General features: G+C 36.3%; 1 pseudogene; it reads right to left on the reverse strand.

Annotated features, from left to right (window-relative positions):
• Window positions 1-14,601: 14,601 nt before the first annotated feature.
• On the reverse strand, window positions 14,602-15,144 carry LOC147632670 (uncharacterized; annotated as a pseudogene).
• Window positions 15,145-20,001: the final 4,857 nt, after the last annotated feature.

Below are 20,001 nucleotides of genomic sequence, written 5' to 3' on the forward strand. Positions count from 1 at the left end.
TTCTAATGAAAGTCACACTTTTATCATCCCTCATAAAAATCATTTATGATGGAAATCACTCTTTTAACATGAAAGAATTTCTTGTATGCATATATTTATGCATACAAATCATTTATGATGAAAATCACACTTTTAATATAAAAAATATCTTCTATGCATATGTTTATGCATAAAAATCTTTTATGATGAAAATCATACTTTTAATATAAAAAATATCTTCTATGCATATGTTTATGCATAAAAATCTTTTATGATGAAAATCACACTTTTAATATAAAAATATCTTTTATGCACCCATTTATGCATAAAAATCATTTATGATAAAAGTAACACTTTTATAATAATAAAAATAATCTTTTATGCATACTTTTATGCATGAAAATCAATTATGATAAAAGTAACACTTTTATAACAAAAAAATAATATTTTATGCATCTTTTATAATTAAAAAAAAATCTTTTATGCATGAAAATCAAATATGATAAAAGTAACACTTTTATAATAAAAAATAATCTTTTATGCATACTTTTATGTATGAAAATCAATTATGATAAAAGTAACACTTTTATAATAAAAAAATTTCTTTTATGCACAAAAATCCATTTTGATGAAAGTAATGCTTTCATAATAAAAGAAAATTATTTCTTTATGCATAAAAATCTATTTTGATGAAAGTAACACTTTCATAATAAAAGAAAATTATTCCTTTATGCATAAAAAACTATTTTGATGAAAGTAACACTTTCATAATAAAAAGATTATTCTTTTATGCATTAAAAAAAATCAATATGCATCTTCTATGCATGAAAATGACACTTTTAGAGTATAGAATTGATAGGAATTACTCTTTTAGCATAATAAAAGATAATTCTTATTTCCAAAAATTTTACCATAACCTCCTTTGTATGGCTGACCATTTTTTAAATTTTTCTACTTAATTTTATCTTAAAAATTAACTCTAATTGATTTAAAGTAATCTATACTAATCAAAATTCACTTATAAGAGGAAAAACATTATAAAAAGTTTAATTCCAATAATTATCACTTTAACTAGGATGAAGAAGGGTTGATTCTAAGAAGAGAGAGGGGAAAAGCCTTTCGATCAAGGCATAGCATCCATTTATCACTTCAAACAATCATAAACATTAGAAAAACATAAAATCAAAAAAGAAAATTACAAGAATCTCTACTTACATAATTTCTCGGAGCTTTCCTAGTTTGAGGGTTCAACTCTTGTTTATAACAAGAGTGGCCACCAATCTTTGGACACAAATCTTTGGAAGAGGGAAATGTCAAAAACTAGTGAGTTATAAATTCATAGTTCTTTGCTTGGAAGGAGTAGAGTAACAGTGCATAAACACTATTGAGTTTCAACAAAGGAGAGGGCTTCTATTTATAGGAAAAAGTGAGCTTCTAACCAAGCCAACTGATTCTAGAATTTTCCAGATCAGTTTGGTCAATTTTTGACCAATGTGAAGTAGGTCTCTTCTTGGAGTAATTGGTTTTGTTGATGTGTATGGAACACAGCTAGATCGATGCAGAGCTAGACTTTAAAGCTTTCTACCTCTACGATTCTAGCTCCACCACATGGTAGAGCTAGACCTCAAAGCATTCTATCTCTACAATTTTGTTTAGGTAGAATACAGCTCTACCACAGTTACATTCAACCTCAGCCGATTACATTCATTGAAGTCTAGCTCTACCACATGGTAGAGCTAGAAGAATGCATTCTAGCTCCACCACATGGGAGAGCCAGATTTCAAAGCATTCTGGTCAATACATTTATTAATCTTGCTCTGCCACCTGGTAGAGATAATATCCATTGAAAAACCAGCACTAGAATACTTTGAAGTCCAGCTAGAATGCATTTATCTAGCTCTACCATGTGGTAGAGCAAGACTAATAAATGTATTGAGAGCTCCAAGATGGAAATACTCTTCATCTCCTCCACAGTGTTTTCATGGATATATATTGTGATTTTTGAATATGATATTTTAAGTTTTTTTTAAAAGTAAGAATACAATAACTATAATTAACAATTGTGGTTTTTGTTGCAAGTGAAAGATTTCTCAGAAAAGAAAAGTGGTGGAAGTTTCGATCAGTGTTAACTTTGCCTCTGCTAATCAATGATGACAGTGGTACTTAGATATTTGGGGTCTTCAGGGTTCACAATTTAATAAATTCATCTATTTGTTGTTGCTAGTGATGTGGGCGTGGATACTTTTGAGGATCTAGGACCAATGACTCTATCTTATATTTCTGTAGTTGATTCTCATCCCGATATTGAATGCATAAATATTGGGGTACCTGGGATCCATGAGTATCAACTAGATCCCAAGGCATTCATTATTGAACGAATAGTAAGAGATAAACAAGATACTATGTTCTCTTGAGGGTGGAAGTTAGATTGTGCAAGTCAAGAAATAACTCTTGAAGAGTTGCAAGCTTCCATTGCTTATTGTGTGAAAGGCAAACAAAAAAAAGAGAAAATGCCCTCTAAAAATCTAGTTCAAAAAAAGGCAAAAAGCAGTACAGGTATTATGGATGTAGATGAAGCAGTTCTTAAATCTACAAATAGAGAAAACATGCTTGGAAAATTCAACAAAAATAAGATTTGTTGATCCCAAAGTTTTGGAAAATGAGGTGCAAAAGGCACTAAAGAGTGATACAGGGGGCATGGAAAAATACTCTAAGTATTTTCCATTCAAGTACAAAGAGTGGCTGGCTCTTGATCACTATAACTCCCGTCAAATAGAACCTCACCGTGTGGATGAATTCATGTTATTTTTTGGTGCAAGTGCAAACAGGCCAAGAGCGTGTGCATACTTGATGCCTGTAAAGAATGCTGGCAAGAAGAAAGGAATTCCAATGAAACTAAGTGAGGTAACAGAGAAGAAACTCACTGAGTATTCATATTGGATTATTGATGGCCAACATTCCATCTATGCTGCAAAATTCTTACGGTATCAAGAAATGGAAAAAGATGGTCGTGCTCAAGACCTGATACAAGTGTATGAAAAAAGGAAGGCTCGCATTGTTGTAGATCCAGAGCCACAAGTTGCGATGGCCATATCTGCTATAGCTAATGAAGAGGCCCAATCATTATATGTCAAACAACCAAACTATGATGTCTTGCAGCACTTGAGGAGTCAGTGGATCTTCAATAATTCTCCGTCAAGGCCAGCATCTGGAGTAATAAAGAGCTCATCATCTCGTGTAGACTAGGATGTATGTCCATATCCCTTGCTCTCTTACAATTATATGTTTTGAAAAAAATACTTGATTTTGATCCTTTTTTCTTTTATTTCTTTGCAGAAATTTTTGCGAATGGCTAGAATTACGGTGGGAGCATCCTTCATTTCAAAGTAGTCTCACATGGTCATTTACTCTGATGAAGTTTTCAAAGGCTAGCTTGAAATCATGGAGAAGCAAAACAAGAAACCAACTGCCACAGTTTTCAGATGTCTTGCTGGGCTAGATGAACAAGAAGTCAAACAAATACAATCAGAAATCAGGTCTGGAAAAGATGTAATTGACATGCCAGAGCGTATCAAGCAGCTCAAGCAAGATAAAATTATTCAAGATGCATTGCTTGTAGAGTTCAACACTCTGAACAAGGACAAACAATGTCAAGATTGGTCAGAATTGACTATCACCTATAGCATCAATGAGGTTGTATACTCAGTTCTTTTAAAGTTATGTGATGTGTATATAAAGTCAAAGCTACAGGTTGGATCAAAGAAGATTGATTTTCCAGTAGAAGCAAGGCAATATGTGGAGTGGAATATCAGCCTTAGCAAAGAAAGTTCAACCTTGTCCTTGGATCTTCCTTGGTGTATTTATGCTGTGAGTCTTCCATTCGACGGGAGTTACTACTTGAAGCGCCACCTCAACAATCCAATTTCCATTGGGTTATGTGTTCTGGATAACACTGAAGATTTGGGAAGAAATATGCATTGGGATGTGGAATCATTTTGCAATCTTTTGAACGGCATTATGATCATTACAGCAACCGGTAGATCTTTGCCATCCCAATATGTGTTGCTTACCTTTCTAAATATTACAGATTTTATTCACTTGCAAAATGATTTAAAAATTTTGAGTGGCATAGCAAAGGAATAGTATAATGGGGCATTGCATTTTCGACATGACAACCGATGCATTGGTGCAATAGAGTTCTTCACATCCTTAGTGTTTTTCAGCAAGGGAGATGCCTTTCAAGGACTAGCAGATGTTCCTGATCCAGGTACACAAGCGACAATATTGGATATTGGACTTCTTGATATAGATAATGAAGATGTTAAAACTATCCCAGACATTGAGTTTCTAAGAGTCAATAAGAATCTTTTGATCAAGCAATGTATTCAGAAGTATTGCAAAGAAGGCTGCAAGCTTGTTGATCTTTTCGGTAATGGCTATATCATCGAGCTAGGGCTAGCACTAAATAAGGAAGTGATTTGCCAAGTGGTGGAGAGTATTGAAGATCAAAGAAAGATGGGAACAAGGCTTCTTGACTTTGCAAAGTCAAGAAACGAGCAACCAGTTCCGCCTATTACTAACAATCAAAGGAATACCACAGAAAGATCGAGACATGGTGAAGTTTGTTCAGCTCGAGATTTTTTGGATTTTGAAGACAGTATGTAACTTCTTAATGGGCTTTTCTTGTATCTTCAATACTTTGATTTGGTGATGTTTTGACTTGTTATATCCTTGGTTCATTTTTTAGTAGTATTTAGTTCTTTTGATTTTATACAATGTTTTTATTATTTTTGTAGCTCTCTCCAAATTGGGCTTTGGAATCTAGAATCACCAAGTTATGGATCCTAACATGTTCATTGACAAGTTCACTTTTTACATAACCAATTGGTGAATTTGGAAAGCCTACTTAGTGGTCGCACAATGGCCAGCTAGTGAATCTGAAAGTCTTGCTTATAAATCTAAGATGATAGAGCTAGAGATCCTCTCATTTACTTCAATCCTACCCTGTGGTAGATCTAGATTTCAATAGGTCTACAATTTGGTGGAGCTAGCTACCTCTTCAAAAAGTGGTGGACCAAGAATCCATTAAAGTCTAGCTACCTCTTCAAAGTGCTGGAGCTAGGCCAATGCACCCCCCCAAAGATAGTTTTTGTAGAGCATCCATTTAAGTCTAGCTCTACCATATGGTAGAGCTAGGCCAATGCATTTCTAGCTCCACCACATGGTAGAGCTAGATCAAAATTCTAGCTCCTTGGTTCTTGTCATGTGCGATGAGCTAGAACCCATTGAAGTCTAGACCTAGAACCTATGGAAGTCTACCCATAAAGAAGCTATCTTGATCCCCAACTTAAACACATGGTAAAGCAAGACTTATAAATTCTAGCTCTACCATATGGAAAATCTAAAACATCTAAAATCTTAGCTTTACCATATAGTTGAGTGGTTTTGTGTTCTCTTGGAGCTCAAGGGTGGATCTCAAGGCCTACTTTCAACAAGAGCTCCCTTGCAAAAACTGGCTCTACCAAACGGTAGAGCTAGAATAATGGGTGTATTTGGAAATCCATTTTAAACCCTCCAATTCTAGAGTGAGCAAGTAGAATTGATAATTGGTATCCAAACATGATTTCCTTTTAGATTACACCAATAAACATGTGTTAAGAGTGAGTGTTACAATTGTAAATTCTTGTAGTTTCAAAGATTGTTGAGTCAATGTTACTTTTTTTTCTTTTAGATCCCGAAATTGAGATAGTAGCACCAAGTGAAGTAGCTACGGAATGCCACAATCAAACTGTGGATGAGAGCTTCTCCCACACATTCAGTGATGTCCATCTAGAAGGTTTAAAGACAAATGCTGACAATGAAATTGGGGTACCTAAATCTCCAACAAATGAAGCAATGGGTGAGAGTTTCCAGCCCGAAGATGAAGTACCAACAAGAAGTACCGACACTGCTATCTCGAAGAAATCAGTGTTGACAATTGTGTTGGACCTGAATGGTCTACTACTGAAACGTTATCAACAACAACCATCTTCAATATATGAATCTATTCAAATGGATTCAAAACGATATATTGTAGTAAGGCCAAGATGTACCCAATTCTTGAAGATTTTATTAAAAAATATTAATGTTGGGATCTGGTCCAACAGCGACAGAGAGTAATGTTCTTCAAATATTGAGAATATTACAAGACAGAGTAGGAGAGATATTGCCTTTTTTGTAGTTTGGGCTCAAGAGGCTTGCAAGAAGGATAAAAGTGGAAAAATAGCTAGACCTGATAATCCAACAGTTCAGGCAATGTTCAAGCCATTGTCAAAAATCGCTTCATGTTTTGATTGTGGTGCTCGTAGAACGGTTCTTATTGATGACTCTCCATACAAGGGATGTGCTTCTCTTGATAATAATTGTATATATCCTGCAAAGTTTGATGAAGAAAAGAAGGTCGACAATATTCTCATTGATGAGTTGCTCCCTTACTTATTGTAGCTTGATGAGAGTGAAGATGTGCATGAGATCATTGGCTCTAATCGCTATGGACAACCTCCAGTATCCAATGAAAATGAATAGAGAGGTGTGGTAGATTTTTGGAAAAAGCGCAATTTAAATTGGTCATTGAAGACAATCTACATAGATAGGCTACCACTATCAGAGATTATACAAAAGTTTGTCGACAATCAAGCTCGGTATTAGCGAGACAATATGAAAACAAAAGAGAAGAGATAATAGAAATTATGGCAAAAGAACGAGTCAGTATTGCTAGCATGAGGGGACCACAAGTGATTTCTCTAGCTAGAAAATTGGGTTCTACCACAACGCAGTTGAAGGTAGCCAATGCAAGGGCTTTCATAAACAAGGTGTTAAATGAGTACAATCTTCTCCAACGGGATAGAAATAACTAAGGTACTACCCAACATAAATGATAATTATAACCTAATACATGATAATTATAACCTAATACATGATTTTATACAACAATTTGGTATTCACAATGAAGAAACTTAATTTTTGATGGTTTCTTGTAGATTTATTTCAAGGATATTGTTCCAAGGAGTATTCACTTAAAGAAGCCATTTGTCAAGGATTGTATTTTTTTTGGAGGAATTTTATCTTTTTGTAATCATGAATTGACAAGAAATTTTGTCCTGTTTTTAAAGTAGTAGCAAATGTATTACTCTTCAGATAATTTTTTACGATGAAGGCTTTGGCAAAGTCCTTCGCCATTTTGACAGCTTCAGCCATGGACACTGGCTTGGCATTTTTGATCAATGTGTCCAAGGGTTCGTTCATTCCTCAAATGAACCTCGCCATGAGTTGCTCTTCATCAAGAGGTGGTGAATATTTGAGTAGAAGAGCAAAGGCCTGGTGATATTCCTCGATGGTTTTGCTCCCCTGCTTTAGCTCTAAGAATTCGTTCATTTTGGTTTCCAAAAATCCAGGGGGACAAAATCTCTTTCTCAAATAGGTTTTTAGGTCGGTCCAGGACTGAGTATTTCTGTCCTAGACGGTTGGTGTCACAGTGGTTCCTCCATGCTACCCTGGCTGTTTCCACTATTTTTAGCCGGGCAAGAGCCATTTTGCTCCGCTCATTGTAACCTGTGACATCAAAATATTCTTCCATGGCTTCCACCCATTTCTCCACAGCCTCGCCTAGGTTCTCCCCTTCTCCTTTCTTCTATGCATATGTTTATGCATAAAAATCTTTTATGATGAAAATCATACTTTTAATATAAAAATATATCTTCTATGCATATGTTTATACATAAAAATCTTTATGATGAAAATCACACTTTTAATAAAAAATATCTTTTATGCACCCATTTATGCATAAAAATCATTTATGATAAAAGTAACACTTTTATAATAATAAAAATAATCTTTTATGCATACTTTTATGCATGAAAATCAATTATGATAAAAGTAACACTTTTATAATTAAAAAAATAATCTTTTATGCATACTTTTATGCATGAAAACTAAATATGATAAAAGTAACACTTTTATAATAAAAAAATAATCTTTTATGTATACTATTATGCATGAAAATCAATTATGGTAAAAGTAACACTTTTATAATAAAAAAATTTCTTTTATGCACAAAAAATCTATTTTGATGAAAGTAACACTTTCATAAGAAAAGAAAATTATTCCTTTATGCATAAAAAATCTATTTTGATGAAAGTAACACTTTCATAATAAAAGAAAATTATTCCTTTATGCATAAAAAACTATTTTGATGAAAGTAACACTTTCATAAATAAAAAGATTATTCTTTTATGCATAAAAATAATAATAATCAATATGCATCTTCTATGCATGAAAATGACACTTAGAGTATAGAATTGATAGGAATTACTCTTTTAGCATAATAAAGATAATTCTTATTTCCAAAAATTTTGCCATAACCTCCTTTGTATGGCTAACCATTTTTTAAATTTTCTTACTTAATTTTGTCTTAAAAATTAACTCTAATTGATTTAAAGTAATCTATACTAATCAAAATTTACTTATAAAAGAGAAAACATTATAAAAAGCTTAATTCCAATAATTATCACTTTAACTAGGATAAAGAAGGGTTGATTCTAAGAAGAGAGAGTGGAAAAGCCTTTCGATCAAGGCATAGCATCCATTTATCACTTCAAACAATCATAAACATTAGAAAAACATAAAATCAAAAAAGAAAATTACAAGAATCTCTACTTACATAATTTCTTGGAGCTTTCCTTTGGCTTGATGGTTTGAGGGTTCAACTCTTGTTTGTAACAAGAGTGGCCACCAATCTTTGGAAGAGGAAAATGTCAAAAACTAGTGAGTTATTAATAAATTCACAGTTCTTGGCTTGGGAAGAGTAGAGTAACAGTACATAAACACTATTGAGTTTCAACAAAGGGGAGGGCTTCTATTTATAGGAAAAAGTGAGCTTCTAACCAAGCCAACTGATTCTAGAATTTTCCAGATCAGTTTGGTCAATTTTTGACCATTTTTAGGACAGTTTTGCTCACTTTTTGGATCTAGTTTAAACAGGAGAGAGGAGAGATAAAAATATCTCATTACTTGGGAGTTTAAAACTCATTCAAGCATGTGAAATAGGCACCTCCTTCATGAGGAAAATTCCCCCATGCAGAGGTGTCAAAAATGCATCATTTCACCTAAATATCTCTCTTTTTTAACTATTAACCTTGTCCTTAGTCAACTCTTCATCTTATGTGAGTATTTACTCATTTTTGGGAGATTTTTCTTTTATTTCTTCATTTATCTCCTCCCTACATTTGGATGAATCTTATTGGTCCATAGGAACCTTAATTTAAAATTTTGAAAAAATCTTCACCCCCAGGATAATGCCTCTTGAACAGATTATACTTAATTTCTAATGCACCTTCTGAAAATCTTTTTGAACTTCTGTTTCAGGAGAACTTATTTTAATAAGATGAGAATTTTTTTCATCCAAAAATATTTAAAATATGAATATTCTCTCTCCAAAATATTTTTTCTCTAGGCCAAAACTGGTAGAAACAAGATCTTTTATATTTCTGAAGAGGGAATTGATTAGAGGGGAAGATGCTGAGAGGCTGGGGAGGAATCTTACAATAAAGGTGTTTTCCCACTATAAAGGTGTTTTCGAGTACTTTTGGGAAACTTTAGTTTAGAATTATCTCTGTCTAAACTTTGGTTATTGTGCAACAGTACATTTTAGGTATGCAGATAGTGATTGCACATGTGTTCCTAATTATGGGTGTATGGACATGTACTCTGGTCATGTGTTGTGATATATAAATTGTGCATAAGTACTCCTACAGGAGTTACAACAGATACTATTGTGTTGCAAGTTGTATACTCTGGTCATGTGTTGTGGTATATAGATTGTGTAGAAGTACTACTACAAGAGTTATAGTAGGCATATACTATTATGTTGCAAGTTGCATACATAAATTGTATATTTCTAGTTGTTATAAGCAAAGATATTTGACAATATTAATCAAATTATTAGTGAAAAGCTTGACAAGATCAACTTTCAAACCCTAAAATGGGTTTAACATTCCCCCCTTCTTGATGTCAATCATGTCCTCATTGAAGACTTTGTCGAGGGGTAAATGTATGCTTGGTGTTGATAAGTAGAAATTGTATGTTTTTGATCCTCCAGAGGGATGAAGAAGTTAGTTAGTAAAGGGAAAAATTAATAACAGATGGGGTCTTAATGGGAGCGGGGGCCATTGCATGTGATTGCTTCTTGTTTTTGTTTTTTGGGTTTTTTTGCAATCACATGCAAGGTTACAATGTGTATTGAGGTTAGTGGGAATTCTATGGCGGTTAGCAATGGAAGAAGAGAGGCAGAGGTCTAGAGGAGCATTAATAAGCAAGCCCTTATGCACACACCTTGTTGGTTAATGTGTCCCTTGTAAGCTGTGAGAGGATTTTGTGTTGACTAGACTTGCTTTACTTCCCATGTGCTTTTTACCCATTAAGAACAATTGGGCGCTATGTGACCATATTGGTCAAGTTGATATACCATGAAGTGCAAAAGGTGGAGTCCTTAAACTCTTGTTGGCTCTATTGTAGTCAAAATATTAGAAGAGTATTGAAAGGATTTAGTCGACTTGTGAGGTAGTGGACCCATTTGTTGTAAAGGTTCACCATCGGTTCGAAGACTATTGGTGGTGAGGCTAAATTTTAAGAAATTCTAGGTGATGGGTTGTACCATGGGTTAGGCATACACCCATCATACACCCTTCATCCAGAGATGTACTTGGAAGGTGTCGATGACGAGGTTTCCACCAGTGGGTGAGTAAAAGTGTACTCACGATTCTTGTAATTGTAGTAGTCAAGGATGATAGGCCATTGAAAAATGTTTGTCATGATTACGACACTTCCTTCCCTCTACTATCTCACACATTATGATTCATGGGGTGACAATAGAGGAGAGGAGTAGATGGATACAAGAGCACTATACACATTGCAACTCATTTACAACTATCAATGCAACTCATTTACAACCAACTACCATTGCAACTTGTTTATAAAGTCACCATATTATGATCTTAAACTTCCATTATATTTCCTAGCAAACTTAAAGGATATGCTAATTAGCATATTAGCATATCTTGTATGCTGACTAGCATACTGGTTATGTTAATTAGCATACTCAATATGCTAGTTAGCATACTGAATATGCCAGTTAGCATACTTAATATGCTATTAAGCATGTTGGATATGCTAATTACCAATTTTTATATACTAGTAAGCATTTTAGAGCATATTGGATTAGGTTAGAGGTTATAAGGTCTACTAGTTAGCATACTAGGTATGCTAGTTAGCATATTGGATATGCTTATTAGTATACCGAATATGCTAGCTGGAATGATAGTTAGCATACAGGATATACTAATTAGCATATCCAGTATGCTGGTTAGTATATTGGATATGCTAACTAGCATATCTTATATGCTAACTAGCATACTGGATATGCTAATTAGCATACTTGATATGCTATTAAGCATGTTGGATATGATAATTAGCGTATACTGTGCTCTAGTAAGCACATAGAAGCTTTTGGGTACACTTGAATTGCTTAGAGATTATAAGGTTTACTAGTTAGCATACCTGGTATGCTTGTTAGCATACTTGATATTCTAATTAGCATATATGATTATGCTAGCTAGCATACACGGGAATGCTAATTAGCATACTGGCCTAGATACACACATAGTTAGCATATGAAACATACTATGTAGCATACATGACATGCTTATAAAGGGTGTAATCAAAGATTTTTTTGTTGCAGGCCTCTCAAATCCCCTACATGATGTGGGCAGTGTGCATGACACCAAAGGTAAGGGAAAGGCTGCAACAACTGAGAACCCTTTGACTGAGAAGAGTGGTGAGCTAGATACAATGAATGAAGGAGTAGATGCGGGATCCTAGCAAATGCAAAGTGCAAGCATGAAAACAACAGAGGAAGGCGGTGACGTGAGCAGTAAATCAAAAGAAGATGATTTTTTTGTCATGGTTCCTCATGCGCGTGCCATGCCTGCTACAACTGACACAGTAAAAACTTCTAAGCAGACAATGGCTAGTGCCAGTGCATCAGGGGAAACATTGAAGACTAACAGCATAGAGGACCCACAGGAAGTTGGTGATAACATCCCTCTCGAGGGTTTTTTGCGAAAGGCTAAGGCAAAGAGAAAAGTGGGCCCAGAAGAGGTACCTGAAGAAACTGCAAGCAACGGCTATGGTTCCCCAAAGAAGATGGAGGACAAAGCTGAAAGCACCAAAGGTGAAAAGAAAGACACCCACTCAAGAGCTTGCAAAAAACTGTGTTAAGACCTTTCCTTTTTTGCCCAGATTCTGTACTGTAAGCAGGCAACTATCACTGTTCAATTGTTTAGCCTTTACTTAGTGTTCCCATACCTATGCCCTTCACTCTTATGGCTATGCCATTTTGAAAACCTAATGCCTCTTGTGGCTGTCATGTAATTTTTTTTATTTTCCCGGTGAAAATATCTTTGTGTAATATAATGTTGAGCAACAGTCCATTATAATTTTCTGCCAATCTATGAACTTCTTCACTTCGTATCGCTGTTTGTTTGCAGAGGAAGAGAAACTGGCATTAATTGCCTTGCCTGATGTAAATGTAGCCATGCAATGGTAGAAATTACGGAAATGGCGAGTTCGCAAAGCCAGGCAGATAAGGAGACAAAAATTGGAGATCGAAAAGTGGCTCAAACGATATTCACAGCGTGCCCGTAGAATTTTTGAGCGCCTAAATTATGTTCACCCATCAGGGGAGGTTATATATGCTGAATGGTATCCTCTTCCAGACCCAATATGGGTGCCTAAGCAACTGTGTGATGAAAAAAGGGCTCTTTTACTAGATCTCCTCAACGGTCTTTTGCTGAGGGTGGTAGAGACTCGGTTCGGCGAAAAGCCCCCTGCATATGCAGATGAAATGTTAAAATACAATGTAGAGGATAAGCAGGTGTTCTGTCGTTCGCATGGACAGCCACATGTTTTTGGACTGGTGTCTTCAGTTCTTCAGTGTGTATATTTGGAGCACAAGCATGCATCGTAAAGTCATGAATATTTGCAGGACTGTTTTTAAATTGCAGGTGCCAAGGATTGCTGGTTTTTTTGTGCAAGAGCACTGCAATCCGCAACCCTGGCAAATCTTGAATAAACCTATGTTTATGAAAGATTTAGCCTTGTTTTGGAAATACAATCTGGCGTACAACGCCCAAAACACGCTTTTGATTGATGATAGCCTCTACGAAGTGTTTCAGAACCCCGCACAAGCTTGGCTCATTACTCCGAAGCTAGAGGACCAGAGTGTTGAGGAGAGACAACAGTTTCTTATAGAAACTTTGAAAGACTAGCTTTTTCTTTGGCTGCAGTCGGATGATCGGGCAGCGTATGTGGCTGACAATTTCTTTGATACAGGCTCCGATAGCTTCTCTGATGCAGTCATCAAACAGTTGCTAGAGGCTAAGAGACAAGCAAAACTTCGTCGCAACCAAAAGGAAGATGACCTAGAAGAAGCAGAGAGAGAGGAAAAAGCTAGGCTGGAGAGGGAAAGAAAAGAAAAGGAATAGCAGAGAGGCGATCTAGAAGCAGAGAGAAGGAAGAAGCAGAGGAAAAGGAGAAAGTAGAGAAAAAGGAGGGAGCAAAAAAGCCCGGTCACTACAAACGCCCTCTGAGGAGGCCTAAAGATTTTTGGCTGGTGTGACTCATTGTAAAATTAAACCCTATGTAATGTTATTTGATGCTGGAAGTTAATGATGAGATAATCTTTTCAACAGTTGCCTCCTACTATTCCATTTTTATGTGTTACAGAATTATGTACTGGGTTTTTTGTTAGGTAGCACACACTATAAAGTAGCAAGTATACAGTTAGCATATACTGTGGTAGTTAGCAAGTATACAGTTAGCATATACTGTGGTAGTTAGCATACAGTATATGCTAGTTAGCATGATCCTGTATGCTAGTTAGCACACTATATAGCAGCTAGTTAGTATACAGTTAGCATATACTGTGCTTGTTAGCATACACTATATGCTAGTTAGCATATACTGTATATGCTAGTCAGCATATACTGTTGCTAGTTAGCATACAGTATACATATACTGTATGCTAGTTAGCATACGCTTTATGCTAGTTAGCACACACTATGTAGAAGCTTGTTAGTAAACAATTATCATATACTGCGGTAGTTAGCATACACTATATGCTAGTTAGCATATACTGTATGCTAGTAAGTACACGCTATATAGTAGCTAGTGTGCATACAGTTAGCATATATTGTGCTAGTTAGCATACACTATATGCTAGTTGGCATATACTGTATGCTAGTTAGCATACGCTATATGCTAATAAGCACACAATATAAATTAGGTAGTTAGTATACAGTTAACATATACTGTGCGAGTTAGCATACAGTATATGCTAGTTAGCCTATACTATATACTAGTTAGCATACTTTATATGCTAGTTAGGATACACTGTATGCTAGTTAGCATACGCTTTATGCTAGCTAGCACACACTTTGTAGAAGCTTGTTAGTACACAATTAGCATATACTATGGTAGTAGTAAGCATCCACAAGATACAAAATAGAATAAAAGACCATGACGCTCATGTCAAAAACCGAATGGCATGCTGTTATAGATTGCTTCATAATCTTCGAGGGTGATTGTGTACATTTGCCTTCTCTTTTGCATGTGTTTCATGGGTATCTTGATACAACGTACAAGATTTGAAAGTATGTGAACAACAGGTTGATTGTAGTCTAGTTTGAAGGTGTATGCATCCACTTGCTTGTAATACAGTCCTTGCACGACATAAGAGCCTTTGTCAATTACATTGTTCCACTCATCAATGTAACCCTGTTTTGCCTTTTCTTTTACTCCAATGCACTTTACCAAGTAAAAGTCTACATTCTCATCATTGGTTGTAGCATCCGGATTCACTGCAAAAGTGTCACCAACACACAAAGCACTACTTAATGCATCATGGTGGCCTTCATACACAAATTTTTCATATCCAATGATCTATCCTTCAAGGGCATCATCAGTCGGAGTGTCTTCTTCATCCTCAACTTCATCAGACAATGGCATCAGAATGTGATAATCCCAAGGCTGCACATGAGATTCATTAGTGCAGCGATTCCAACTATGGTTCATGCATGCATCACAAAAGCATGCCAATGGTCTTGTGGCAATGGCAGTTGCATCCTGCCGGTTGTGACCGCGAAAAGCATGCAAGGTGAGAGACTTCTCAACCGCGGCACAATTCCATTTAACCTCCCTGTTTACATCACCTACTTTGATCTCCCAAAACACACGGGCACATTCCCTTTCTTTTAGAGGATATGATGCAGCTGCTCCCTTTGATAGGTTGGCTTGGCAATAGGCAACCACATCTGCAGCACACTTTAAAGTGGCCCCATTAGGCTTCAGCTATTCATGTGTCAACGATCTTTTAACAACTGCGCCTGCACCGTCATGCTCTCCCTTGCCATGTCCTGATCCAAAGAAGAACCAGCTCATCTCCATTCCTGTCAGTCCAGCATACCTTGCAACAAAATAGAAAGGCCTAGCAGCCTTAAACTGTGAGGCAGCACCATCTGACCAGACCCAGTGACGTTTTGGAGTGACACCTTCTCTCTGTAACCAGCCACAATGCAGCATAAAACAATGTTGGACAAACAATGTGTCTTGCACTTTGTCATCTAATATGAAGAAGTGGATTTTCTTGACTACTTCCCCTTCCTTGCGGTAGTATGTTATGTGCACAAAAATAGTTACTTGACTTGAATGCCAATGCATGGATTGAATCTCATTTTGCTCCTTGAATGCATAGTTTTCTGCAAAGTCTACAACCGACACAACCACATCATCAGGAAATCTAAGAATACAATCCTTGAACTGTTGTGCTTGTTGCCATCGAGCGATATAGTTATGTTTGATAAAAACCTTCAGCTTGGTCTGTAAGAGTTGAAGAAACTCCCAGCACTGCATTTCTTTAGTCACAAGATCTTTTCTCTTTTTTTTGTCTCTGTGCTTATCTGTTGCCTCCACATATGCAAACAATTTTACAAAGATATTCTTACCTGGGCTTTGTGTCTCTAAGCAGCTTGTTTCTAGCTTTTTCACACCACATTTCTTACATTCGCCCATCAAACACTCACTATTGTGGTAACCAACATCTATCTGCTTCGGGCAGAGAACTGACTCCCATAGATGTGTGACACCTTTGAAAGTTTGACATAAAGCCATGCAACCCCTGCTAGTTTCATCACCTCTGACGCAAACGCTGCATGTACATCTGCATTGGCTCCATGCAGCCCGAATGACTGAGACCGCATATGGTTAAGTGTGTCCTTTAAAAAGGACATCTGCACATGATATTCGCAGCAGCATGTGTATCTATCTTTCAGCCGCCGTACAAAAAATGGCTTCATCATCTCAAACATTCTCATACCTATTTTGCAATCTGGATGCTTTTCTTTGAATCTGTAGAAGAGCTCAACCTGCAATTATGAGAGTTAGAAGGTGGTTATTATGCTAGTTATGCTAATTAGTATACAGGCCATGCACGGAAGCATAGTGTATGTAACCAGCACTTACAGTATGCTTCCATGCATGTGCAGTATGTTAACTAGCACTCATAGTATGCTAACTAGCACTTGCAGAATACTAACTAGCACTGACAGTATGCTAACTAACACATTCAATAGGCTAATTGGTACATTCAGTATGCTAAGTAGCACATTCAGTTAGCTAATTGGTACGTTCAGTGTGCTGACTAGCACAAACAGTGCTAAACTAGCACAAATAATATGCTAACAAGCACATTCATTATGCTAACTAGCACATTCAGTATGCTAAGTAGCACTTACAGTATGCTAACCACAGCACTTAAAGTATGCTAATTAGCACTCACAGTATGCTAATAAGCACATACAGAGTGCTAACTATCACTAATCATATGCTAACTAGCACTTACAGTATGCTAAGATGCACCTACATTATGCTAACTAGCACCTTGAGTATGCTAACTAGCACTTAAACTAGCACTGAGAGTATGCTAATTAGCACTTATAGTATGCTAATCAGTACCTACCATATGCGAACTAGCACTTACAGCATGCTTACTAGCATTTACATGCTAACTAGCATGTAGAGTGTGCTAATCAGCACATAGAGTATGCTAACTAGCATACATAGTCTGCTAACTAGCATCTGCTAACTAGCATTTACAGTGTGCCTCCAGGTATGGCTTGTATACTAGCATGTAGAGTGTGCTAATTAACACATAGAGTATGCTAACTAGCATACACAATTTGCTAACTAGCATTTACAGTGTGCCTCCAGGTATGGCTTGTATACTAATTAGCATTACTAATATGATAAATAACGCACTCTGTAAGGTGATCAACATATTGAAGATTTGAACTAGCATATACAGTATAGCATGTTCTAGCATGTAGAGTGTGCTAATTAGCACATAGAGTATGCTAACTAGCATACACAGTCTGCTAACTAGCATTTACAGTGTGCCTCCAGGTATGGCTTGTATACTAATCTTTCTCTGCCACCTGGTAGAGATAATATCCATTGAAAAACCAGCACTAGAATACTTTGAAGTCCAGCTAGAATGCATTTATCTAGCTCTACCATGTGGTAGAGCAAGACTAATAAATGTATTGAGAGCTCCAAGATGGAAATACTCTTCATCTCCTCCATAGTGTTTTCATGGATATATATTGTGATTTTTGAATATGATATTTTAAGTTTTTTTTAAAAGTAAGAATACAATAACTATAATTAACAATTGTGGTTTTTGTTGCAGGTGAAAGATTTCTCAGAAAAGAAAAGTGGTGGAAGTTTCGATCAGTGTTAACTTTGCCTCTGCTGATCAATGATGACAGTGGTACTTAGATATTTGGGGTCTTCAGGGTTCACAATTTAATAAATTCATCTATTTGTTGTTGCTAGTGATGTGGGCGTGGATACTTTTGAGGATCTAGGACCAATGACTCTATCTTATATTTCTGTAGTTGATTCTCATCCCGATATTGAATGCATAAATATTGGGGTACCTGGGATCCATGAGTATCAACTAGATCCCAAGGCATTCATTATTGAACGAATAGTAAGAGATAAACAAGATACTATGTTCTCTTGAGGGTGGAAGTTAGATTGTGCAAGTCAAGAAATAACTCTTGAAGAGTTGCAAGCTTCCATTGCTTATTGTGTGAAAGGCAAACAAAAAAAAAGAGAAAATGCGCTCTAAAAATCTAGTTCAAAAAAAGGCAAAAAGCAGTACAGGTATTATGGATGTAGATGAAGCAGTTCTTAAATCTACAAATAGAGAAAACATGCTTGGAAAATTCAACAAAAATAAGATTTGTTGATCCCAAAGTTTTGGAAAATGAGGTGCAAAAGGCACTAAAGAGTGATACAGGGGGCATGGAAAAATACTCTAAGTATTTTCCATTCAAGTACAAAGAGTGGCTGGCTCTTGATCACTATAACTCCCGTCAAATAGAACCTCACCGTGTGGATGAATTCATGTTATTTTTTGGTGCAAGTGCAAACAGGCCAAGAGCGTGTGCATACTTGATGCCTGTAAAGAATGCTGGCAAGAAGAAAGGAATTCCAATGAAACTAAGTGAGGTAACAGAGAAGAAACTCACTGAGTATTCATATTGGATTATTGATGGCCAACATTCCATCTATGCTGCAAAATTCTTACGGTATCAAGAAATGGAAAAAGATGGTCGTGCTCAAGACCTGATACAAGTGTATGAAAAAAGGAAGGCTCGCATTGTTGTAGATCCAGAGCCACAAGTTGCGATGGCCATATCTGCTATAGCTAATGAAGAGGCCCAATCATTATATGTCAAACAACCAAACTATGATGTCTTGCAGCACTTGAGGAGTCAGTGGATCTTCAATAATTCTCCGTCAAGGCCAGCATCTGGAGTAATAAAGAGCTCATCATCTCGTGTAGACTAGGATGTATGTCCATATCCCTTGCTCTCTTACAATTATATGTTTTGAAAAAAATACTTGATTTTGATCCTTTTTTCTTTTATTTCTTTGCAGAAATTTTTGCGAATGGCTAGAATTACGGTGGGAGCATCCTTCATTTCAAAGTAGTCTCACATGGTCATTTACTCTGATGAAGTTTTCAAAGGCTGGCTTGAAATCATGGAGAAGCAAAACAAGAAACCAACTGCCACAGTTTTCAGATGTCTTGCTGGGCTAGATGAACAAGAAGTCAAACAAATACAATCAGAAATCAGGTCTGGAAAAGATGTAATTGACATGCCAGAGCGTATCAAGCAGCTCAAGCAAGATAAAATTATTCAAGATGCATTGCTTGTAGAGTTCAACACTCTGAACAAGGACAAACAATGTCAAGATTGGTCAGAATTGACTATCACCTATAGCATCAATGAGGTTGTATACTCAGTTCTTTTAAAGTTATGTGATGTGTATATAAAGTCAAAGCTACAGGTTGGATCAAAGAAGATTGATTTTCCAGTAGAAGCAAGGCAATATGTGGAGTGGAATATCAGCCTTAGCAAAGAAAGTTCAACCTTGTCCTTGGATCTTCCTTGGTGTATTTATGCTATGAGTCTTCCATTCGACGGGAGTTACTACTTGAAGCGCCACCTCAACAATCCAATTTCCATTGGGTTATGTGTTCTGGATAACACTGAAGATTTGGGAAGAAATATGCATTGGGATGTGGAATCATTTTGTAATCTTTTGAACGGCATTATGATCATTACAGCAACCGGTAGATCTTTGCCATCCCAATATGTGTTGCTTACCTTTCTAAATATTACAGATTTTATTCACTTGCAAAATGATTTAAAAAATTTGAGTGGCATAGCAAAGGAATAGTATAATGGGGCATTGCATTTTCGACATGACAACCGATGCATTGGTGCAATAGAGTTCTTCACATCCTTAGTGTTTTTCAGCAAGGGAGATGCCTTTCAAGGACTAGCAGATGTTCCTGAT

The sequence above is a fragment of the Cibotium barometz genome, chromosome 13 (genome assembly GCF_041138505.1).
Source record: "Cibotium barometz isolate CiBa-2024 chromosome 13, ASM4113850v1, whole genome shotgun sequence".
NCBI classification, from domain to species: domain Eukaryota; kingdom Viridiplantae; phylum Streptophyta; class Polypodiopsida; order Cyatheales; family Cibotiaceae; genus Cibotium; species Cibotium barometz.